The sequence below is a fragment of the Bufo bufo genome, chromosome 7 (genome assembly GCF_905171765.1).
Source record: "Bufo bufo chromosome 7, aBufBuf1.1, whole genome shotgun sequence".
NCBI lineage: Eukaryota > Metazoa > Chordata > Amphibia > Anura > Bufonidae > Bufo > Bufo bufo.
The window spans coordinates 33069213-33095507 of NC_053395.1; the positions used below are offsets into that span (position 1 = coordinate 33069213).

The following is a 26295-nucleotide window of genomic DNA, read 5'->3' on the forward strand; positions in this document are numbered from 1 at the left end:
TAGAAGAATCAGGTACTTATGCACCTAGCTGGCGGCCATAGGCCCCCTACTGAATTTAACCATATCACCATTCTCAGGATAGTGATATAGTTGAATACTGCAGAGGGGGCAGCAGTATTTTGTGCTGCACTGTGGTATTTTGTTCTATTAGGGTGGTTTTGTGCTGCACTAAGGTATTGTTGGCCCCATCCATTTATATTGCCCTACCTTCTGTCAATTTTGACCCACCTACAACATGGTCATTTAATTTTTTTTTTCCAGGTCCTCAATTCTCAGTTTGTCCCTGAATAGGCTGAAAATGAAAGCAGAACCTCTCAAGTGCGTGCCCATGATGGTGCCTCAACCTCACATCCTAGAAATGAGGGCCAAAATTCTGTGTAGTAGAGTGGCATTATCCTAAGGCTGGTTACCACCATCAAACTTGGCATTGTCAAGAAGGCAGCAGTCGAGAATGGCCGCCCAGTGTAGGTTCACATCCCTCATAGGTGAGGTAGGTAGATCTTGATCAGGGGCAGACCATGCAACTGCTATAAGGCCCAGGGCAAGAGGGGGTCCAGTTGGGATCGTCCCCTCTTCTACTGGGGGTGAAAACTTGGTCAGGACTCTTCCCTCTAAAGGAACAACTTTTAGCACATGAAGTAGTGGATAAAATAGCCCAAGGATCATTGAAAGGTGTTTAGGCAGAAGAGTTTCCGCCTAAACACCTTTCAATGATCCTTGGGCTATTTTATCCACTACTTCATGTGCTAAAAGTTGTTCCTGTCTTGTGTGGGGTGCCTGGTTTGATCCTTGCTATGGGGTCCTTACTTCTCTATGTACACCACTGATCTTGATCTAGGACCTTAATTTCCAAAAACTACAATGCATACCTAACAAAGTATAGACCAGTGAATGTGCCCTAATTATGACAAGTATCACACATCTTGAGAATGGCTACCCAGTGTAGCTTCACATCCCTCATAGGTGAGAGACATATGTCTTGATCTATGATCTTCATCTCTATAAACCACAATGCAGACCTAACATGGACCCAAAGTATAGACATGTGAATGTCCCCTATGACAAATCATACATCTCAAGAATGTTGTCCATCTAAACCTAGGCCTTGTCTGTGTACAGGGTTGTACTTGTCCACAGAAGGACAGTAGTAACCTCTGCTGGACCCATGACCTGACAATGAAGGCCAACCAAGACAGTCCTTATAAGGTTTAACATAGACAACCCCATGGGTCAAATCACTTGTTACAGGGACTATCAATTTTGTGGGTTGTCTCACAAATTATTAGTCAATCCTGGGGAAATGACTGACACAGATGACAACGTGATAAATAGCGACATGGAACTTGATAGTCAGTGGTGTACAAAGATGTGAGAGGGGTCTAATGGGTGCTAATTAGCACAATCAAACCTATCACCACCTGGGACACCATAGTTGTCAACAGTCCCAAAAGTGCAGTGACTATACTATCCCAAATTTTTGGAGCAAATATACATTGCATAACCTTGCCCATAGGTGACAGTTTTTGGCGCCATGTTTGGGGATGGGACTTACATGCCCCAAAATTTTCAACAAGCATGTTGGTATGTATGGGACAGTAGGACCTGGGGCATGTTTGTCGCATTTATTTTACATCATTTTTTTGGTTGATTTCCCTTTATTACCCTTGTTTATAGCACCTATCGAGTGGTCCTGCACAGGTTCTGACCACCTATTAAAATAAGGGATGCCATCTCTCTTTCTAGGGGTAACCTCAAAGCTGTCTAGTCTGCCTGTATGGTGGGCATACCATTGGTGATGGTGATGGACAATACCTGTGATGGAGCATGGATAGACTATGGATAAAGCTCATTATTTAGGAGTCCCCGTGTTTTTTTTATTAAAAAATGAATGCTTTTCCCTACATCCAGTGAAACAATTCTATTTGATCTCTTTGTCAGTTTTCTTGTGTCGTGTTATATTTGTGCATGAATTTCCTCCGTCCTGACGGCATCTGCTCACCAATAACAGCACATGCACAAAATCAGATCACAGTTGTTTCGGCGAGACAAGAAAAGATGGCCTTTTGTACAGAGGGAGGGCTGTGGTCTGTCTCTGCGATGCTTTGTCTGAAGTCCTTCCTGTGGTTTTCTCTTCCTACACTCGATTTTCTGTATTTCTCGCATTTTTTTTCAAGAAAGGTCAGCCTGATAAGCAGCCCCATTACATCGTCATCATCTTTTTTCTAAAAGTAGAAATATCATGAAAATCTCCTTTTGTTTCGTATTTTGCGCATCACCATAATGTGTGATCCCAGCTACCTATCAACACCAGAAGTATCCACTACTTACAGTCTAGAATTATTATATTTATGCTTATTTTTTTATATAGTTCTTTATATATATATATATATATTAAATTCGAGTTGCATGAATAGCAATTCCCTCGTGTAGTGTTATTGCTCAACATTAAAAAAAAGGGGGCGTCTTTCCAGAAATGGCGCCACTCTGGCTAGCTCTGATATTGCAACCCAGGTCATTTCAAGTTTACCATACCAGACACAACCAGTGGACAAGAATTCTGCTGTTTTTGCAAAATCTCTTGTTTCAGAAGCAGCAATGTAATTTTTTTTGTAATTTTTTGGGTTGTTGTAAATTTTCTAAAATATGCAGTATTACATAAATCATCCCTTGACAGTGAGTGGTTAAAGACCAAGCTCACACATAGCAGCCATGAGACAGTAATGTGCCAAAGGTCAAAACAGGAGCAATATACCATAAATTGCCACTGTTTCTTAGCAAGTACAGGTGAGGAACATGTTTTTAAGGTGTTTCCCTTGTACTTGCTGAGAAACCAGTGGACACCACTGTGCTTTTGCCACTTGGTTTTTGGCCACAATGTGCAGCTGCTAGGTTTGGAATGGTCCCAATGCTACGCCGGGTCCCCCACACAACATCGAGGTGTCACTACGTGTTTCTGCTCTCTGGAAGGGATGGTAAGGCGTGGTGCACCCCAATAAGAAATAAGTAGAGACAGTCAGGGTCTGCAGTAAACCAGTCTGCTTCTTTACTGGATGAATTCAGGTGCAAACAATACAGGCTTCTCCAGTCTCCTCCCTGGTAGAATAAGGGTTTGATGATGAGGAAGGCCTGAGCTAGCTGTCTCTCTCCCTCTCAGAAGGCTGGTACCCTGGCCAAAGGGCTGGTGGCCCAGGGTTTGTGGCTCAGTCGTCCACTACCTCTCTAGTCAAAGGGCTGGTGCCCAAAAGTCTGTGGTAGAGTATACCTATCTCAGCATCTTCTTCTAGTCACTCGTGCCGTCTTGCAGAGTCTCCCCTACTAAACACTGGTCTCTATTTGCAGAAAACTAGATCCTCTACTGCTCTCCTTATATACAGTTTCTAGCTGAACTAGAACCTTCTAGTGGGAGAGGTGGAGTGGAGAAGCACAGGCTTAACAGAAACAATGTTGCAATTTCATTCTGTCATAGACTTGTATAGAGTTTCAATACAAGTCTATGGGAATGACTAAGCAGTTTTTCCAGACATAAAGAAGTCTTCAGACATAAACAACAGAGCTAAACCAGACAGTCAAAAGGTCAGTGTGTATTTTTTTCCCCTCCAAAACTATGTATAGTCCTTTAATGTAACTGTGGAAGATTTCTAATTTCTCAGTGCAGTTCTCAGTTCTTATAGGATATATGACCATCAGACTGACCATCCACCGCACCAGACGCTCTCTACATACAGGCCGTGATCAAGGTCTCGGGATGAGACCGAAACGTTGGCCTTAGCCTATGTCTATTTCTGGATGGAATATTTAATAAACACAACTGCTTATTGAAATCGAGTGCCGCGGTCATATATCCTATATTTTGATTGCCATTACCGCTGAGCACCGGAACTCAACTACGGAGTGCCGTCCAAACAACCTTACAGTTCTCAGTTCTAACATCTCTCAAAGTCGCTTGGTATTAGCTGGGTTGTGTATTACCCCTTTCCACAGTGCTACAGTATAACAGTGCAAATGAACAGAATATATAACAATAAACATCTAGATTACAGTACAACAGTATAAAATCACAGTGCAAGTTAACCCTTCCAAGTGCACTAAAGTAGTGAGTTGATGCTTTGCTTAGTGCAGTGGGCACCTCCCCCAGGGCCCTTTAAGAGTACTAGTACTTGTTTAGTGACACCAGTTGCAATGAAGCAACAAGGGCACAGGGCCCCTTTTAGTGATATTGTGGATGGTACTCAGGTGTAGGAATGCCAGAGTGGTGTAGGGTGGCTAATGTCCCTTAATGTTGGTGCACGTGTCACGGTGCTCCTACCTGGATATGCTGGACCCCAGGCGTTGGCCCCGAAGCAATGAAAGGGGGGTTGTGGATGAAGGAGATGATGAAATAAATTGAGTCCAGACCTTGTGATGAAGTTCAATAACAGCTTTACTTTGCATAAACGTTTCTCCAACAGTTTCAGGCTTTGTCTAGGTTCCCAGCAGGCTTTAGCATTAACTCTGGCAGGCGAATAAACTCAACTTTACTGGTGCTCTCTGGCTCTGCTGTGCTGACAGGCTGACTAAATAACTTTGCTTTAGCTGTCTGCTGCAAATTCTCTCTGTAGTCTGACTCTAGATTTGTCCAGGGAAAACTCCTCCTGGCTTCAGAGGCTCCAAGCTGTGGCCTCCACCTCCAGCAGAGCTGAAGGTGCTCTAGCTGGCTTGGGCAAGGCACGTCCAGCAGGGACGTGCACCTGCTGCACACTCTCCCTTGGCAGGGGGTAAACTGGAACTGACTCTAACTAACTAGTCTCTCCTCTCCTTAGAGGGAGAGTTAGAATGGAAAGAACTGTAGCTCTGCCATGCTTGCTGCCACCTACTGGTGAACCAGGTAAATTACATAACATAAACAGTTGCAAAATAGGAAATGCACAGTGTTTGGACCTGAAATAAATGCATAAGATGACGCTTTGTTAGCCCATTAGAGATAGCAGCAGGGTGCAGAAGTGTTAATGCCACTCTGGGGAGTTACATTAGTAGCAACAGGGGCAAATGTCCCCAAACGTCCATTGTCCAAATAGTCCATAGTCCAGATAGAGACCCCCTAGTGGGACACTTGCTCCTTGTGCCTTCCCTATAATCCAATTTAGGAACAAACCAGCACTTAATCTTCACATCTCCGGCAATCTCAGCTGTTTATTTCCCATGATAAAGTCCATTGTGAGGACAGATAATGTGATTTGCGCTTTGCATAGCAGAATTACAGCTTATATTTTTATAGTTTTTTCTTATCTCCTTGTGTTTTTATTGTTAATTAGTGGTTAAGGAGTTACTCTTGGTTAACTAGTAGATGAGCCTGATCTGATAGGCAGTTGTCTGCAGGGCAGTAAACCGCTAATACTGCCGAGCTGGTAGATTGTCAGTGAATGGATCCTGAGTACATAACAAAGGACAAAGGCTTGTTTCCCCAGAGACAGCGTCTTATAATGAGCGTCTCCTGTCTGGCCTTGTAGAGGATTCGAAGACGCATTGATGCAAATGGAGAGGGGACGTCGTCTTATCACAAGGCTGAAGCCTGCATTGTATCACTCTTTACATATTCGACCCCCGCAGAGATGAGCAGGATCCATACCCTGCGTGGCTCAGGACTTTAGTCTCCTGTGACATCACACAATTTATTTATGAGGGGGGTGCAATGCTTGTGCTCTCGGTTGGCTGAATCAACCGATTTTGCTGATTCTTTATATCTAGGGATGAGCGAATCCATGGAAGTTCGGGTCCGCCGGGTTCGGGTTCGACCCGAATTTGACCCTGAACCCAGACCCCATTGAAGTCAATGGAGACCCGAACTTCGCTTTATTATTTTCCGTCATAACATGGTTATAGCGTAAAATAATAGCATTCTTAAGACAGAATGCAAAAGAATATGGCAATTTAGGGGTTAAAAAAACCTAACTCACCTCATCCACTTGATCGCGCTGCCGCGGTGTCTTCTATCTTTTTTTAGCAGGACCTGCCAAAGGACCTGCGATGACGTCACTACCACATGGTGAGCGTGGTGACGTCATCGCAGATCCTTTTATCTTTATTCAGCAGGACCTGCCAAAGAACCTGCGATGACGTCACCACGCTCACCACGTGGTGATCGTGGTGATGTCATCGCAGGTTCTTTGGCAGGTCCTGCTAAAAGAAGATAGAAGACACTGCAATCAAGGGGATGAGGTGAGTTGGTTTTCTTTTTTTTACCCCTAAATTGCCATATTCTTTTGCATTCTGTCTTAAGAATGCTATTATTTTCCACTATAACCATGTCATAACGGAAAATAACTTCAGTAAAAAAGTCTGGGTTTGGGTACCCAAGCTCGCAAAGTTTGGTACGAACCCGAACTTTGCATCAGTCGCATGGCCTAGGCACAGCTCAGCCCCATAGAAGTGAATGGGGCTGAGCACAATACCAAGCACCTGCGCTATACAATGTACATCGCTGTGCTTGGTGACCTGAGACAAGGCCGCAGCTCTTACAGGACCACCGGTGGTTTCTCAACCAGCTGAGCGGCGGGGGTACAGGGTATCGGACCCCCACCGATCAGATACTGATGACCTATCCTGAGGATAGGTCATCAGTTGTAAAGACTTGGAAAACACTTTTCAGTGGACATCATGAGGGGATCGCTTGAGAACACCCTTGACGTGTCAGATTGGAATGTTATTGACTACTCCGGCAGATCCGGCCCATTCTGAATTGCCATTATGTATTATGATCCCACCATGTAGTGGGCATCTCACAGCTTACCCATTTGGTTTTAGAAGCTGGACCTCCAGGTTTGCATCATTCAATAAGGTTAGAAAGCCACCTTAATCTAAATGCCTTGTGTTTGATCTCTGTATGATAAATTGCCTATTTTAATCCCTGCTCCAGTGCAGAGTCCCTGCCATTGGACCGGTTCTGGTCAGCTGTCACATTGGGTGGCTGTACAAGCCGTCTCTCCTTCCTCTTCTGTCTCTCCAGTTCTGGGCAATTTCTGGTCACAAAGCTCCTGCCCCCTATGGCCCCCGCATCCTGTTCCCGAGGTGGTCGAACTGGTGGCTCCAGCTGACGTTGGACCCGTGCCTGGTGAACACATTAGTGACTGGCTCCTCTCTATTCATTACTGTGCTGTGTACTACATCGATATTGACCCTTGGTCATGGCCATTCTCCCAACCAAGCCTTAACCTAATCCCTGTCCTTGCTTTCTCTTCCAGTTTTGACCTCTAGTTAGTCCATGACTATACTTCTGGATTACTCTTTGGTCTTCCGCCTCTTCCTTGTCCTTCCTTGCCCTGGTTGTGTTCCTGACCTTGCTATGGTGTCTCCAGTGCCTCCAGTGCCACAATCGCTAATCTTAAACTGGCCATACAAATTCTATAGCTGTTGGCTGAACGATCGTTTAGCCAGCAGCTATCCCTCCCAGATAAAGCTCTGGTTCTGGTGGCTAACCTCCCCAGAGAACAAAAGGATCAGGCAAAAATAAAAATTTTGCCTGATCCTTGTGTTCCCCAACATCATCTGTGTTGGCCGAACCCCCTGTTCTCGGCATGGGGTCTCGGATGTGTATGGCCAGCTTTAGACTACTTTGGTGATTTGTGACCTGGGAGGTTACCTGTAGTCCGGATCCCTATGCAGAGGTCAAAGGGTGAATACCAGGGAATCCCTTAGACTCCACACCTCGGTTTAGGCTTGAGGGCCTAGCGACACTACTCTCTACCCAGCAATGAAATTCTAAATGCACGACCCTCTCCTCTTTCCCAGACCCCAACATATTAATAAAGCCCCCGCCATGTGACTGCTTTCTGCTAATTATACACAAAAACATACTTATCAGCAATGCCGAGGATCTGAAATAGTTATGTTGGGGTGAAGTATTGTCTCCCAGAGGATTGCAAAGTCTCCTAATTCCCTTTTGCTTTCTTAACATGTAGTTTGTTTTTGGAAGGAGCCAGTAATAAGGAGCGTGTCACGCAAAGATCACTGTCCCTGCTGTAACCTCAGCCGGGGCCTGCGCTCAAGGAACAGGACATGGCTCATTCTGGAGACTGTCTATTGATTCATGTGCGTGACCTCTTGTACTTGGGAGACCATTCATATTGCAACTATTGATGGTGGCCGATTATAGGGATGGGGTCCAAAGAAGTTCTTTTCATATCTCATCAATGCTGTAGTACAGCGAGTTAGAGGGTGGGCTGGAAGCACATGATGGGGGTTGTAATTCAAACAGGAACGTATGTTATTTTAAACTTTTATACCCACTGATATCATAAAGCAGAGGATGACCTATTCCAAAGCACCAAATACTTTAGAGTTCAAAGAGGACCAGTCCCCTCTCCTGACGTGTCTGTTTTAGTAACTACTTGCATTCCCAATGCTGGAGAATCTATTCTTATGACTCTGCGACGTGTCATTCTTTTAGTATTCCTTCTATGGCCTCCTGCACACGACCGTAGGTGTCCCATTGCCATATTGCGAACCGCATTTGCGGATCCGCAATACACGGGCACCGTTCCGTGTGCATTCCGCATCACGGATGCGGACCCATTCACTTCAATGGGTCCGCAAATCAGGAGATGCGGAATGGTGCAGAACGGAAGCACGGAAAGGAACCCTACGGAAGCACTACGGAGTGCTTCCGTGGGGTTTCGTCCCATACTTCAGTTCAGCAAAAATATATAACATGTCCTATCTTTTTGCGAAACAGTCGGATCGCGGGCCCATTTAAAGTGACGGGCCACGGGGCGCAAACGTTCATGTGCAGGAGGCCTAAAAGTTATGAATGCAGTTTGCAGAAAGGGTACAGATGGGTGTTACCCATTGGGGGGTGTCCCTGCACTGTCTGACACTATCCATTTAGTGCTGCCAGTGTCAGACTGTGCAGGGACACCCCCTCAACTGGTAACGCCCAGCTGGTTAGAATAGTTATTACATGGGGAATGCAAGTAGTTACTACCCGTATTATTATTGCCACTGTATGGTACTGTTATGATTGGCAGTATACAGTATAATACTGTTATGATTGGCAGTATACAGTATAATACTGTTATTATTGGCAGTATACAGTATAATACTGTTATTATTAGCAGTATACAGTATAATACTGTTATTATTGGCAGTATACAGTATAATACTGTTATTGGCAGTATACAGTATAATACTGTTATGATTGGCAGTATACAGTATAATACTGTTATGATTGGCAGTATATAGTATAATACTGTTATTATTGGCAGTATACAGTATAATACTGTTATCATTGGCAGTATACAGTATAATACTGTTATAATTGGCAGTATACAGTATAATACTGTTATCATTGGCAGTATACAGTATAATACTGTTATGATTGGCAGTATACAGTATAATACTGTTGTTATTGGCAGTATACAGTACAATACTGTTATGATTGGCAGTATACAGTATAATACTGTTATAATTGGCAGTATACATTATAATACTGTTATCATTGGCAGTATACAGTATAATACTGTTGTTATTGGCAGTATACAGTACAATACTGTTATGATTGGCAGTATACAGTATAATACTGTTATAATTGGCAGTATACAGTATAATACTGTTATCATTGGCAGTATACAGTATAATACTGTTATGATTGGCAGTATACAGTATAATACTGTTGTTATTGGCAGTATACAGTATAATACTGTTATAATTGGCAGTATACATTATAATACTGTTATCATTGGCAGTATACAGTATAATACTGTTGTTATTGGCAGTATACAGTACAATACTGTTATGATTGGCAGTATACAGTATAATACTGGTATAATTGGCAGTATACAGTATAATACTGTTATCATTGGCAGTATACAGTATAATACTGTTATGATTGGCAGTATACAGTATAATACTGTTGTTATTGGCAGTATACAGTATAATACTGTTATTGGCAGTATACAGTATAATACTGTTATGATTGGCAGTATACAGTATAATACTGTTATTGGCAGTATACAGTACAATACTGTTATGATTGGCAGTATACAGTATAATACTGTTATAATTGGCAGTATACATTATAATACTGTTATCATTGGCAGTATACAGTATAATACTGTTGTTATTGGCAGTATACAGTACAATACTGTTATGATTGGCAGTATACAGTATAATACTGTTATAATTGGCAGTATACAGTATAATACTGTTATCATTGGCAGTATACAGTATAATACTGTTATGATTGGCAGTATACAGTATAATACTGTTGTTATTGGCAGTATACAGTACAATACTGTTATGATTGGCAGTATACAGTACAATACTGTTATGATTGGCAGTATACAGTATAATACTGTTATGATTGGCAGTATACAGTATAATACTGTTATGATTGGCAGTATACAGTATAATACTGTTATCATTGGCAGTATACAGTATAATACTGTTATGATTGGCAGTATACAGTATAATACTGTTGTTATTGGCAGTATACAGTATAATACTGTTATTGGCAGTATACAGTATAATACTGTTATGATTGGCAGTATACAGTATAATACTGTTGTTATTGGCAGTATACAGTACAATACTGTTATGATTGGCAGTATACAGTATAATACTGTTATAATTGGCAGTATACATTATAATACTGTTATCATTGGCAGTATACAGTATAATACTGTTGTTATTGGCAGTATACAGTACAATACTGTTATGATTGGCAGTATACAGTATAATACTGTTATAATTGGCAGTATACAGTATAATACTGTTATCATTGGCAGTATACAGTATAATACTGTTATGATTGGCAGTATACAGTATAATACTGTTGTTATTGGCAGTATACAGTACAATACTGTTATGATTGGCAGTATACAGTACAATACTGTTATGATTGGCAGTATACAGTATAATACTGTTATGATTGGCAGTATACAGTATAATACTGTTATCATTGGCAGTATACAGTATAATACTGTTATCATTGGCAGTATACAGTATAATACTGTTATGATTGGCAGTATACAGTATAATACTGTTATGATTGGCAGTATACAGTATAATACTGTTATGATTGGCAGTATACAGTATAATACTGTTATGATTGGCAGTATACAGTATAATACTGTTATGATTGACACTTACGGCAAAACTGCTGACAGCACTAGGCAATGCCAGTCACAACCTGTAGACAACAGTGGCGCTGTTTTTGAGGAAAATAAAACCAGACCCTTTTTTTTTTCTAACCCCTTTTAAGAGCTCACACACACAAATGTATTTTTTTCTGTTTCCGTTGTTTTTTGTTTTTTTTTACAGATCTCTATGCGGAACCATTGACTTCAATGGGGCTTAAAAAAAAACGCGAAAATGACTGTGTGCATTCTGTATCTGTATATTCGTTCTGCAAAAAAAACAGAACATGGGCTCATGCACACGACCGTATGTATTTTGCGGTCCTCAAAAAACAAATCCGCAAAAAATACGGATGACGCCCGTGTGCATTCCGTATTTTGTGGAACAGAACAGCTGACCCCTAATAGAACAGTCCTATCCTTGTCCGTGATGCGGACTATAATAGGACATGTTCTATTGGAACGGACATACAGAAAAACGGAATGCACACAGAGTAACTATTGCGTTCTTTTTTTGCGGACCCATTAAAATGAATGGTTCCGCATACGGTCCGCAAAATAAAACAAAAGCGAACGGTTCGTGTGCATGAGCCCCATGTCCAATTCTTGTTCATTTTGCAGACAAGGGCAAGCATTGGTTCAATGGATGCAACACGAATGTCACATGGATGTCATCCGCTTTTTTTTTTGCGGATCCATGTTTTGCGGTCATGTGCATGAGCCCTAATTATTTTAAAGCGTCTCAGTTCTTTTTTTTCCTTCTTACAAACCTGTAAAATTTCTGCCAGATCCTTGCGGTTTTCCATCCCACAGCACAATTAACTCAGACTTGTCAGCACACATTGCATTCACTGCGCCCGGCAGATGTTATATAATAATCACATTCCAGGAGCGCGGTCTGTATATCAGATAAGGTTATAATGTACGGCCGGATCCGCCGGTATATCAGACGGAACACAAAGGGATCTCGTCTTTGATCTACATCTAGGAAAGCCGACGCGTGGTCCGTGCAAAGTCTATGGGGCAACTTCTAGGCGTATAGACACAGATTTAATCCTGGAGCAGCTGAATTTCTAATCCTGGCACCAGTATACACAGCGAGCAGACTGCATCCAGAACTATCAAGGCAAATCAAATATTGACTTGTGTTATGTTTGACTCATGAGCTAACAATTACCCTTAAAAGAACGAGGCTTTGATCTGTCTGCGTTATCAAAAGGGAGAATTTTTCCGCCGATAGATACAATGCTGATGGCTGCAGAAGGGAAACATGACTAAGTGAAGGCACTCAACTGCTTCCAAGCCACAACTAACGTCTAGTCGACAAGTTCATGCCCCGGAGAGGACATTTCGGTATATTTCGAGTACTAGTCATTCAGGATAAGTTTTAATGAAATGGAGTTCTCCTTTATTTGATGTAACAAATAAAAATCAGACATCATATAGTACATGACGATCTCTTTCTAACAAAGCTAGAACCAGCCCTGTACCTCGCATGGATCCAGAGATCTCCCCAGTTATTGCTCTAATTTTGCTCTGCTAGCTTCATATCAAGCTGGAAGCTCGGGGGAGTGTCCTTGTTCAGGGGGTTTGTCCTTTCCGCTGCAACTCTCTCAGAGGGTGTGTCCTTTCGGTTGCACCTTTCTTTCTATCAGCTCAGGAGGCAGTTAAATGATGAAACTGAGCATGTGCGACCAGCTCGGTGGCGCAGGCGCAGTGCCGGCGCGGTCATAAAGCTCCTGAGGGCAACAGCCTCAAAAGTGTCACTGGGCATGCGCAGAGCCCAGTGACGTAATCTGAGCGCTGTTGCCTCAGGAGCTTTATCATCGCGCAGGCAGTTGGTGGCACTGCGTCTGCGCCAGATTTCCGGCGGCAGACATACAGAATAACGGGGCGTATCTGGAAGGTTAAAGATGACGTAGCGGAGGGGGCGGTGCCGTTTGCCTCGGCTGTGGGAGGATATTTCTGGATCAGGATGCGTGCTTGGGCTTCAAATTAAGGCGGGCTGGGCACTGCAGGGGGGCGTCACTGGGCACCAGAGATGAATAAAAACGCCCCTCTGGGCACCTTGGAGGTTAATTTGCATACCAGAAAAAGAGCTTTATTATCAAAATGACAACATGAAATGAAGAAAGAAGACCACTGCAGGAAATAAGGTAGTTTATTGAACATGGCAATGGTGACAACTTAAAATAATAAAACCAGGTGACACATTCCCTTTAAATGTACATAGAAAGTAGAGTATCTTTGTAAATATGTGCCATTATTTATCTTGTGCTGACGCCGAGTCACTGCTTATTTTATAGTTCTGCAGGCTTCAGAGCTGAAATCATCCAGCATTCTTTGTCGAGTTAGTGTCTTGCTTTAGTGACTTGCATTCTGGAAAGTGTCCTCATTTCACTGATACAGTGATGTAGGAGAAAGTCCCCTCCATAGTAGAAGCTCAGCTAAGCCATTAGGGTGCGACTGCCAACAAGTTTATTGACTGTTTCCAATAGTAACCAGCAGAACTGTGAATGCAGCTCTGAAGTAAGACAAGATAAGTAATGTAATGTATTACTACATTTACTAAACGTTTCATGTCGATTTTCTGTATTTAAGCCTTAACATTTTGCCCTTTGGTGTAAAAACAAAATAAAGAAGCGGGAGCTAAGCTATGTGCATTTCTTATCTCTCTTTCTTGGCCCTAGTCCCACAAAAATGAACAGAGGAGGTGAGAGCTGAATTTCCATGTAGCAGTCACTTCCTGTGCATTGGGTCTGGCGATCATTGCTGTGATCCCTCGTCCAGGACAATCTGCTGCCCAGAAATTATGATTTTGGTGCCCCCATCAACAAGGCCGTCGATGAGCATTTGCACGTTCCTCATGCGATCTGACACAGGGCATTTATTGGAAAGGAGAATTCTTAAAAATGTTCCTACCCGATAATTGCCTCGGCCCGTGTAGTGGCTTTCACTTTGGAAACTCGTGCGCTTGAAATGTAAATTTGGTTGAGCTGAACGTTTGCCTATGGGCCTTGCTCCCTGGGTCCACTTGTTTAAGCTGAGCTGGAAGGGATTTATCAGTAATATGGTAAGATGCATGAATTTATGAACGGTGCGAACAGTCTCCTCTTCTTTACATATATGTTGCGGTAAAAAAATGGTGCATGCCTTTAGTATATCATAAATTTTGCACATCATATGCTCCATTTTTTGGACACATTCTTCTTAGTAAACCAGATGCGTGCCATACTACGTCAAGCTATTTTGCTCATTAAGCACTGCCGATTTTTTTTTAGCTATGCACTCACAACGTTGCGACACACACAGTATAAAGCTTCCGATTACCCTAGATGTGTGTGCCAAAAATGGCATTCAGACCGGGGTCCCAGGTGCCTTGTGGTTCCTTTCCAATGTGGCCATACACATTACATGATAATTGACTAAACCCACGATTTTGATGGGAGCGGCCAACCATCTAACGTGTATGGTAGTGCCTCAACTCTCCTCCTCCAGTGGTAGATGTTGGGGGAAAGAAGGGTCAGACATATTGGATGTCAACCTGCCCAGTCTTTCTGTTTTCAAGGGAGGTAAGCCACCTTTAGAGGTATCTGCCGGTGGCTTATTTTCCTCTTTTACCTATTGAGCCCACATGCGCTCTCAGCCAAGCTTAGAAGGCATGTGTATGGATGGAGGGGACTGGAGGAAACACAATCAGCCAGATGAGGGTCCCTCTTCAGCTCCTGATCCAACAGGGGCATGAGTTTTGCAAATATGCCCTCAACTTTACATGTCTTGCAGGTTTGTGGATGTTACTAGGTATTAAGGGCTTAAAGGGGTATTTGCATTTTCCTCAGAATATGCCATAAATGTCTTATAGATGCAGGTCCCACCTGTAGAATCCTGAACTATCTCCAGAATGGGGGTCCACCATCCCACCTGGTGATACAGCTGTTAGCACGAATGGAGCAGTCCCATGACTCCCATTAAAGCGTCTGGAGAGAGACACGTGCATATATGGACACCCCTCTAATTCACTCTCCACCCATATGCAGCAGACAGGACAGGGAATGGGGGAAACGCCATTTTGAAGATACGTGCAGAATGGGGGAAGACTCTCAGATTCTGAGAAACAAAGCGTTAATTAGATCCATTGATGGATTTACTCTAATGCCATGATATCCCTGGTGCCACTAGTGCACAACAGTATCTGGAGCCACATAAGGGGGATCCTAGAGCCATATGTGGACCCTGAACCACCGTTCAGGGAGCCCTCATGTATCCAAACCATTATTCTTACCACAGTAAACAATTATGTTAGTTATGAGAAGGTTGTTTCTTTAATTCAGGGGAACAGCCTCTTTTAGCTGTGACTGGCATGACGCATCCACCCATTCACTTGTACAAAGGACCTCCGCCATCAATGCCCTTTCAGGCTGAATTTCTAAGAGCCCCTCTGTCTTTCTGCTGAATACGAGAAGCAAACGAAGGAAGCCGTGACCAACTCATTGTCCAGACTTGGGAAGCAAAATCAGTGACCACCAAGTGCATTTCTACCAGAGGAGCAGAAAACTCTGGTGTAGATGGCAATAAAATTAAATTTTTACTAGGGGCACCTGGAGATTGCATATGTAGGAAATGTAAAGTCAGTAACAAGTCTCTATAGGAGGAAACACATGTGATAATGTCATCAGAAGAAGGAAAGTTTCTTTATGGGAGCCTAGCGGGACTTAGTAAATCACGTCATTGTGCTGCATGTTAAGATCTGGATGTTCGGGTGCAGAGCTCTGGTATAATATGGGCACATAGCCCATGCAGATACCCAGCAAACTATCAAAGTATGGTGAAAGATGGAGTAAAAGAGGCTTCAAAATTTGGGCACCATTTGTCCCTTTAAGAGACCCACTGGTATGGATTGCTCATGCCAAGTTTTGCCGCGAGGCTTGCCATGCCCCTGATTCTCAGTGCATATAGGCTTCATAGTACACAATGAATGGGAATGAGACCATCGGACTCCATATGACACCTCTGGGACCTGCTCCTATCCCCATAATGGGACCCACAAAGTGAACAGATAGCAAACCGCACATCCATGGCCATCCTCCATTCATCGCTATGGGAGTTCTGAAAATTACTGAGTTCACTTGCATGGTACGCTCTCCATCATAGTTCTGAAAATAGTCGAGGGCACTCAACCAGCTATTTTTAGAACTTCTATAGAGATAAACGAATGCACGGTGTGCTTTTCTTCACTTCGGAATCCCTGTTCTGTAGATAGCAACTGGTTCCAGAGGTGGGACACACACCTATCTAAGATTGATAGCATATCCTAACAATATGCCATTAATATCCCAGATGGGTCAACCTCTTTAGAGGTGACTTTGTAGGTCCTGCTGGGTCCCAGAAAACCCCATTTGAAGGTGTATCTGAGATTTTACAAGCGCTGGCCTATCCTCAGGATAGGCCATCAATATCTGATCGGCATCCCATACCTCCACTGATCAGCTGTTCTGCAGTAGCTCCAGGGCTGGAAGTTGGCACCAGAACTTCATAGCTCTATCCATTGCGTAGTGGATGAAGCAGCTACGTCCATTGTGTAGCGGATGGACCAGCTCCATCTTTTGTGTAGCGGATGGAGCAGATCCGTCCATTTGGTAGTGGATGGAGCAGCTTTGTCCATTGTGTAGTGGATAGAGCAGCTCCGTCCATTGTGTAGCGGATGGAGCAGATCCATCCATTGGGTAGTGGATGGAGCAGCTATGTTTATTGTGTAGTGGATGGAGCAGCTCCGTCTATTGGGTAGAGGATGGAGCAGCTCCGTCTATTGGGTAGCGGATGGAGCAGCTCCGTCTATTGGGTAGCGGATGGAGCAGCTCCGTCCATTGTGTAGCGAATGGAGCAGATCCGTCCATTGGGTAGTGGATGGTGCAGCTACGTCCATTGTGTAGTGGATAGAGCAGCTCCATCTATTGGGTAGTGGATGCAGCAGCTCCGTCTATTGGGTAGTGGATGCAGCAGCTCCGTCTATTGGGTAGTGGATGGAGCAGCTCCGTCTATTGGGCAGTGGATGGAGCAGCTCCGTCTATTGGGTAGCGGATGGAGCAGCTCCGTCTATTGGGTAGCGGATGGAGCAGCTCCGTCCATTCTGTAGCGGATGGAGCAGCTCCGTCTATTGGGTAGCGGATGGTGCAGCTACGTCCATTGTGTAGCGGATGGTGTAGCTACGTCCATTGTGTAGTGGATGGAGCAGATCCGTCCATTGGGTAGTGGATGGTGCAGCTACGTCCATTGTGTAGTGGATAGAGCAGCTCCGTCTATTGGGTAGTGGATGCAGCAGCTCCGTCTATTGGGTAGTGGATGGAGCAGCTCCGTCTATTGGGCAGTGGATGGAGCAGCTCCGTCTATTGGGTAGCGGATGGAGCAGCTCCGTCTATTGGGTAGCGGATGGAGCAGCTCCGTCCATTGTGTAGCGGATGGAGCAGCTCCGTCTATTGTGTAGTGGATGGTGTAGCTACGTCCATTGTGTAGTGGATAGAGCAGCTCCGTCTATTGGGTAGTGGATGCAGCAGCTCCGTCTATTGGGTAGTGGATGGAGCAGCTCCGTCTATTGGGCAGTGGATGGAGCAGCTCCGTCTATTGGGTAGTGGATGGAGCAGCTCCGTCTATTGGGTAGTGGATGGAGCAGCTCCGTCTATTGGGTAGTGGATGCAGCAGCTCCGTCTATTGGGTAGTGGATGGAGCAGCTCCGTCTATTGGGCAGTGGATGGAGCAGCTCCGTCTATTGGGTGGCGGATGGAGCAGCTCCGTCCATTGTGTAGCGGATGGAGCAGCTCCGTCTATTGTGTAGTGGATGGTGTAGCTACGTCCATTGTGTAGTGGATGGAGCAGCTCCCACTGAATGGTCTACACAATGATCTAATCTGAAACAGCTGATGCAAGGTGTCGGACCCTCATCCATAAGATATCCTGAGGATAGCGATCACTTGTAAAATCCTTGCCAAACTCTTTAGGCATTTCTTAGGCTCTTAAATGGATGAACGCTTCTAGTTCATGAAAACATATTTTTTAGCACCTCTGCTAATCCTCTGCGGTATTTGAGGAGACATTAGCTTACATGTCACTCGGGAGTAAAGGAGTTAAGTCTCTGCTTGCTGAAGATAGAATATAGTCGGAATATTTGCTTTGGATGTTACCGGAAAACAGTTACCAGGAGTCCAACCCATCCCCGAGGACATGTCTTTTGGAATAGAGAAAAAACAATTGCCTGTATAGAAATTAGAGCAGGAGTTATAAAGACATTCCAGCCTACACAATGATGTGTCATTCAAGCGATTGTTGATATCTAGAACACAGAAAAGTTTCCTTTTCTCTAGAAAGAAATGAACGCGGCTTCACTCCCTCCGCACATTCCTACCATAGTGACGTTCGATGGCAATTACATGAAATCACTTGTTTCCAGTATAGAATATACTGCAAAATACATCAGTCATGGATAGTTATTTCTAAGGCAATAATTAATGCTGCACCCCTGTGCACAGAGCGCCGGCTCACATTAGTCCGTGCCGCCACGGGAGCTTGCAATCTAATTAATTCATTTTATACTGTAAGTATTTGAAACACTGGAGGAAAACTGCACAATTTTTATGCACATGCGATCCTGAACAGATGCTGCCCCTTCTACGAGGAGAAAATTGTGTTTGTTCAGGTGCATGCTAAGCTTTTTAAAGGGACACTTCCATCAAAAAATCCTATATGTGAATATTCTATTATATATATATATTTTATTTTTATTTATTTATTTATTATTATTTATTTATTTAATTAAAAAAATAAATTAAATTTTTGACATCACTCCATGAAGTCTACCTCCTGTCTTGGATAGGTGATTAGTATCTGATCGGTGGGGGTCTGACGGCCGGGCCCCCCATCATTCAGCTGTTTGTGAAGACATCTGCCGTAGCTTAGCCTTGGTCATGTGACGTCATGTTCATAGGTCACATGGCAAGATCACCCATAATGTAGTGCAGCCAGCCATTCTGCAGATAGCCATCCCCTGTTATGTCACATCACAGCCCTATAAAACCTTCATACCATGCGGTCTCTGCCATTGTCTTGTGAGCTGAACATAGGGAGAGACGTGGCAAGCGCTCATGCACTAGGGACAGTGTTGCTGAAAACGATTAATAGAAGAATATTGGAGAAGGGAGAGTGCAAGGAGAGTGCAGGGAGAGCGCAGGGATAGTGCAGGGAGACATGCTGCATCAGTTATATTGATTTATTCCTACCTTTACTTATTCCACCATCAGCCATAAACTAAGATATGTAATTGAATACCAATAAAATGGAAGCCTTCATTATTCCACTGCCAGCGTGCCAACGAATACCATCCAGTTTGCACCCCTTAGGGGGGTCAGGTCTTAATGATGACCATCCTTATCTTTTGCTGGCTTTATTTCTTCCAAATCATTCTTCTTGGTCCCCATGTCCTAGAAAAGTCAGCGAGATGCAGAGAGAGGAGGAGCTGGATGTTCCTGATGACATATTCTCTTCGATATTAAATGATGTGGAAAAGGAGGAAAAGCAGATGGAAGAAGAGCGCTGGGGTTGGAGAAGCGGGTATGCCAGAGCTGTTTAATATTCAGTGTTTACTGTCAAATAATCTGCAGGAGATTGCAGGCCAGAACAGCAATAATCTGCATAATGTCCCCCACCTAACCAGCCAAACCCCTGTTTGGTACATTAAAGGTGCCACGCGGCCATTAATAATAAAGAAGGACTATACAGTGTGGTCATTATTACATGAAAGGCAGCTGCAGCTAATGCAGTTCTTCACCGTAGCATGGCCGCAACCGCCCTCAGCACGGTCGCTCCGTGTGGCTATATCCTAAGGCAGAGTGGCCTGAGTATATCTGATTTGAAGCAATTCGGAACAAATCAAATTTGTTGGCTAACTTCGGCGAAGTTGCCAAATTGAATTTTTCTAAACCTCACTCATCTCTAATGGCTAACTTTACAATTTGTGAACAAGTGTGTGCAGAGATCTTTTTATTTTAAAGTTACTCAGAAGGATGCAATAATGAGCACAGTATGCAGCCATATTATGAATCCATGTTGTTTGGTTCTGTATTATGTTGCTCATTGCTATGGGCCCATACTGCGCCTCCACGGTACAGAATGCTTTTTCTCACAGATTCTGCAAGAAAAAAAACCATTGGCATGCTTCATGTGATGCCATGAAAGCATTTTTGTCATCAGAGAATGCAGTGCCTCCTAGAGGCTCTGTATGGCAGCACACAAAGTCTACAGTATAATACAGATCCATAGGGACTCAGTGCTGTTACACAGGGTCTACCCTAAGGAGAATGTAAAAGCTCTAGGAAATATTTTAGGAAGAAAAAAAGTTCCAAAATGTATTCATTTTAGATTAGACAGATTTTGTTATTTATTGGCGGTGGGACGTAAGTAGGAAAAATATTCTAATTACTATTATTATTATTTACTTTTCAATAATAGAGCTTTAAACTGTCCACGTATGAAGCAAATTTGAGGCTAATTTTCTGAGAATTTTTTTTCAGTTTTGCAAGACGTTTATGCCCCCAAATAAAGTCTATATGATATCATTGGATCCTATCAGATAAAGAGACCCGTACAGTCTTGAAAACATTGTTTCGACACTGGACTAGATCTTGTCATCATTCATTTGAAGCAGCTTTGCGCCCCTTTTAAAACCTCGACATTTTTCTTCTTTTGTGCCTCAAGTTTTGTAAAAATTAAAATTAGGAAAATCCTCATTAGATCTATTAGAAAATGAGGCCAGAACATATCTAGTATTTAAATAAAGGTAACCTTCTAACTTATAAGTCGAAATTTTTTTATTTTATTTTTGTTACGCGGGTGTGCTTTTGAACACGAGATTACAACCATCTTTGGCTTTTACATTTCTTATGTTGCATGATTCCCAACACAAAAAGAAAGGATGATAATATTAATGGTATTGATGAACCTCCACATAGTCCTTTAGAAGCCCACCATGACCAGACCCCCTGACCTTTAGATGAACTAAACTACCCTACGTTCTCTATAGTACCCATTACGGAGCCTTGAGCAACTTTTACGTTCCTTACCAAGCATTACTTGTTTAAACAGACAATTTCCCGGTAAGATTCCCTCTATTCACTTCTGTTTGTCTCCTTTCCTCTTGAGACAATTGCTCAGTAAATCTTAGACAAAACCTGATATCATACCCTGGTTGCTCACTCCTCCCCCCCATTCTCCTGAACACATTTGGAGAGGGTTGTCATAGCAAGGGACATTTTTTTTCACGCCCTTGTTAACTACTTTGCCTTTTTCAACATAAAATGGAGCTTGAAAAAAAAAAAAGAAGAAGAGGGGGAGTCAGCTTAACAAACCACAGCTAAACAGGCTGTCCCAAGCTGGGATGACCATTCTTATTGAAATGAGAAGCAATCCATCAAAAGTGTAGAAGTTTCAGTGATGGGAACCTGAAAAGAAAGCAGAGGACACCTGTCGAAAGGGAAGGACTGACCAAGGCTTCGAGGACAGAGCTTGTTTTTGAAAGCAGGCTTGATTCATAAAGGCTTTTCTAAAGAGATGCATCAATACAAGGTTTTGGAGCTATCCAAGCTCTGACGTATGTGGCTATTATGAGGACCAGTTTTTGCTCACTCTTAGATCTTCTTTCTTTTGGTACTTGGTGAAGCAGCCTCCTAGGGCTGAGAAATAGGTCAACACAATTTATATAAATAGGATTAGCACTTTCCCTTGTACAGTGAAATGACTTTCCAATTAATCTGGAAAAGGTTCACTGGAAAGGTTTACAATTAATATGTTTGGCCCTTCAGCTCACCAGCTGCCTCCAGAGTCTCACAACATGAGACCTACAATGATAGGGATTTTTTTTTTTTTAATCTTGCGTTCCATTGCTGTGCGCATGATCAGATCAGTATTTTAGGGCTGTGAAATGAACTATTGATCTACTAAACTATCAAGGTTCTTCCAGCATTCACAAATGAAGCATTATGGTCTCTCTGTAGGATGGAAAGGATGTTGGGATCAAAACTATTTTAGACACAACAGAGCTATCAGGTCCCAACCAAAAGAAGATTACCACCATTCAGATGACAAATATGCCTAATCAACCTGCCCGGCATGCTCAGTTGGGCTGATTTTGCATGTGTTCTAAATGGGTAGAGGAGATTAACATTCTGGTCAACTTCTGCTGAACAGAAGTTGGCCAGACACTTCATACACTTTAGATGGTTGGGTGGTCCAGCCGAAATCAGCAGGGCCTTTGATGCAAGTGTCTGTTCGGCCAACTTACTGGCCATCAAGTTAGATGCACAAAAATTTTGGTCAATATGGCTGACAATGAGTAATAGAACCAATAACTGCTCTACCTAAACTGTTGTGTCCAACCAGCAAAAGTCTAGTGCATTCAAAAGCTTTCAGATAATATTTATGGCAATCAGTGGAGATGAGAAAATAGTTTTGCCTGATTTGACAATTCTCTAGATGTGTCAATTTGTATATTTCTCAATTCATGGAACACAATGAAAGAATATGTTCGTTAAAGGGAAATATCATACCTGGCATAATTGATATGCTCAATTTATGTTTATGGCTGGCGAATTGTGACCTAAGTTGCAAAACTGAAAAAGTTGATTCAGGTGAAAACAATTCTTCTTCTCTAGTTATCAGCTGAGATGAGCAAATCTGGAAAAATCTGGAAAAAAAATCACCTCTCTATTGTATTGCTGATATTTTTTTATAGCTACCATTATAACGCAACTTTCTAAATAACCAAGAGTATATTAGTATTGTCCCACTATTAAGTACCCACCTGCCATCATTATTGGGGCTGTCAGGCCATCAAAAAAAGAGCAGAATGTCTTAAACGTTAGACTCACCTCACTAATCCCCAGGTCATTTGTCTTCTGCAGTGAACCGCTGAGGAGCTTGTGCAGAGGATGGGAGTGGTAGTGGCCCTGATGAGCTGCTGTGTCATGTTGTTCTCCCTCAGGCCATTGCTCCCTGGGGATCAAGATAGTGGAAAGGTGTTTTGAAGAATCAGTCCAGAAGTACAGGTGTCCACTGTGTAATGTAGACTTGGAGTAAGTCTGACTCGGAAGTTGTTCAGGTGATGGGTGTCTAAACTGTATTTCCCTCACCTGCAGCAGGGTCTGTAAAACTGCGGTTAGCTGTTCATTCTGCTGACTAACATGCTGTAGTTACTATGATGGAATCATTCTCGGTTCTAGGAACCAGTCTGGAGTAGTGGTCTCAGTGTTTGGACTTGAATTACTCTTCCTGGCAGGAAGTAGGACCAGCCTACACCTACCAAGAGGGGAAAACAGAGTGGTTAACCCTGTTCCTGACAACCATACCTCTCATACTGGTGTGCTGGGCATAAAATAAACTACATAACATGACATAACAAACAATTGCAGATACCCCCCAGGTCTGGAGTACTGCACGCCCTGGTCTCTCTTGACATGAAAGGTCATCCAATCACTGATTGAGGTTTGCCACTGCTGCAACCAGTGATTGGTTGATTGGTTATTTTTCCTGTGCTAAGGGGAAGCAGGAAGTAGACCCCGGCAGTAGAGAGAGAATCGCTCAGAATTAATTTGTCAGTTGGGTACAAATAGATTCTGCCCTAATTCACTGGAAAATTATATCTTGCTCTCCTCTCCTCGATTTTCCTGAATCGAATCACACAAAATTCAAATTTGGCAGAATAAGAATCAAAATCTTTTGTACATTTTGAGTCAAATTGCTGAATTTTAGAATCGATTCTCTCATTTTTACCAGGATCGAAGCAGTGGGGGATCAGTAAGGTATAACTTTCTTAAGCTATTTTGTTCCTTTAAAAAAAAAAAATAATCTGGACCACCCCTTTAAAGATGTCAGATTTTGTTAAATATGTATGGCATAACCACACGGCTGCATTGGGCCCCGTGGACAAAGGGTCCCTTTCCCAGTGTAAAAGACTGCATGTAATGGACCACACATGTAGCTTCCATGGTTGGAAAGATTTTGGAGAGTGCTCCCTCATTTTTATGAAATAAGCAGTTGAAGAGCAAGCAAATATTTGTCTGTTCAGGCACTGGGACTCTCTACTCTCGTGTATGTCAAATTTTGGGAGAAAGTAGGTCTATGACCACCTGTCCCAGCCCCATCCAGGTGGAGAATAGAAGAGGTGGCTCCCACCACAGACTGTAGTGGACTGTAGTAATGAATCCTGAGTTTGGCCAGGGCTACTTTTACTTCAAAGGAATAATAAAGAACAATTAATAAAACAAAAGAAAAACAAACACAAACATTATGTTTTCCACATGTTCCAGTGACTTGAGCATCCTGAGAAAGTCTCGGTTGTGGGTATTCCTAGGCGGAAAAATCGGGTGGGAAGTGTTTTTTCATAACAATGTTTTGGCCACATATTAAGAAGTTTGATTTCATTAGGGTGTGAATCACTTCGCCATAAGCAGAAATCCCAGGCCTTAAGAGACCTAAAACTTGCAACCGAACACTTAGGAGACAAACTCAATCTCTTATGTATCACTGTGTGAGCATCATTCTTTTCCCACATTACATCATGTCAGGAAAATGTGTCTTGAGAGCGTGAACCGAGTCTGCTTCTCTCAGCTCCTTCCAGCTGTTTATCTTAGGAAGAAGACTCGTTAGATAAATGGCAGCCCATTACACAGACAGCCGGACATGAATGTAGAAACTATGATTAAAAATTATGAAGTTATTTTTATGATCTGCATAGGAAAACCACATCGTACCCATCAAAATAAACAATTGTCTCACAGATGTGCCGCCGCTGCACCGGCCGATCCCCGTCCACAAGAGTTTATAGTGATTTTTGTTAGTGATAATCTTGCTGGTTTACCCGTTGCTCAAAAGTATAATTTTTTTTCTTTTTTACCACTTGAAGCATTAGTTTAGTTTTATGCTTAATCGTTGTATACTGAAAATGTATGCAACGTTCTTATATACTCTCTGCAACAATTCCTACATTTCACAAATTTCTTGCTCACTTTGAAACCAAAAAAAAAGTACTAGGCGTATTGCAAAAAAAAAATTGTTGAGAGGTATTATATGGGTAATAGTGACCCCACTCTCTGAGATTCAGTTTTCTAGATGGGTGCTCTTCAGAAAGAGTGTCTGTGACTGGAGGAACTGTCCTCACCACCTTATGACCGCCTCATTTAACATCCCGGGCACCAAGTCTGAGTCTTTTCCCTCCATAGGAGAGGTGATCTGATTGGAGGGGATCCGGCCTCTGAGACCCTTACTGATCATGAGAACGGGGTCCTGGAGTCCCTAGAGTGAATGGTTGGGCATGTGCACTGCTGCTCCACTCCTTCCCTGCCAGAGATACCCGCGCGCTGTAGATAGTAAATCTAGCAATAGTGTGCATGCGTGAAGGTTGCTCCATTTACTCTGGGGACCCTGGGATCTTGTTCTCATGATCATTGGGGGTCCAAACTGTTGAACATCCGCCAGTCAGATACTTATCACCTATCCTGTGTACAGGTGATAATTGTCTATGGTGGGACAACCTCTGTAAGGGGTTCTCCGGGATTTACATATTGATGACCTATTCTGAGGATAGGGACTGAATGGGACTGAGCTGTGCCTAGACTATCTGACCGATGTATGGTGACATCACTGGCCTAGGATGAAACCTAAGCACTCATTAAGCACCGCGACCTTTTCATACAGCTGATCAGCGGTGGTCCTGGAAGCCAGACCCCCACTGATCTCATATTGATGATCTAGGTTGACAATATTCAATATTTGGCTTGAGAACAGCACACCAGATGATCTTCAAGAAAAAAATTAGATTTTTATTGATTTTTCAACATTAGTGGTACATATTATAGCAACACTGTAAAACAAAACATGCAATGCAACAGCTCTCTGCAAACCAAATAAAGTACAAAAATGCATAATTATTGCTAGTGCTATACTTATAAATTAGAGATGCTTGGCAAATCATTTTGTACAAAATTATCTGAGCCCGTCTGCCGCACGTCAAGGCGATCTCTCTCTTGTGCCATGACGGCTACAATACAATTCAGGGAGTGTAGGTTCCACATGCATGCTGGGCCTGCTTTAAAGGGCTTCTGTCACCCCACGCCGATGACGTCTTCTATTTCGGTGATGTCATCGGCGC

At 43.0% G+C, this 26295-nt stretch overlaps 1 long non-coding RNA gene across 1 annotated transcript; it reads right to left on the reverse strand.

Moving 5' to 3' along the window:
- Positions 1-1874: 1874 nt before the first annotated feature.
- On the reverse strand, positions 1875-11966 carry LOC121007591. Its single transcript, XR_005780442.1, has 3 exons — positions 11879-11966; positions 8840-8842; positions 1875-2222 (listed from the first exon to the last, which is right to left on the reverse strand). It is a non-coding gene; the product is annotated as an uncharacterized LOC121007591 (long non-coding RNA).
- Positions 11967-26295: the final 14329 nt, after the last annotated feature.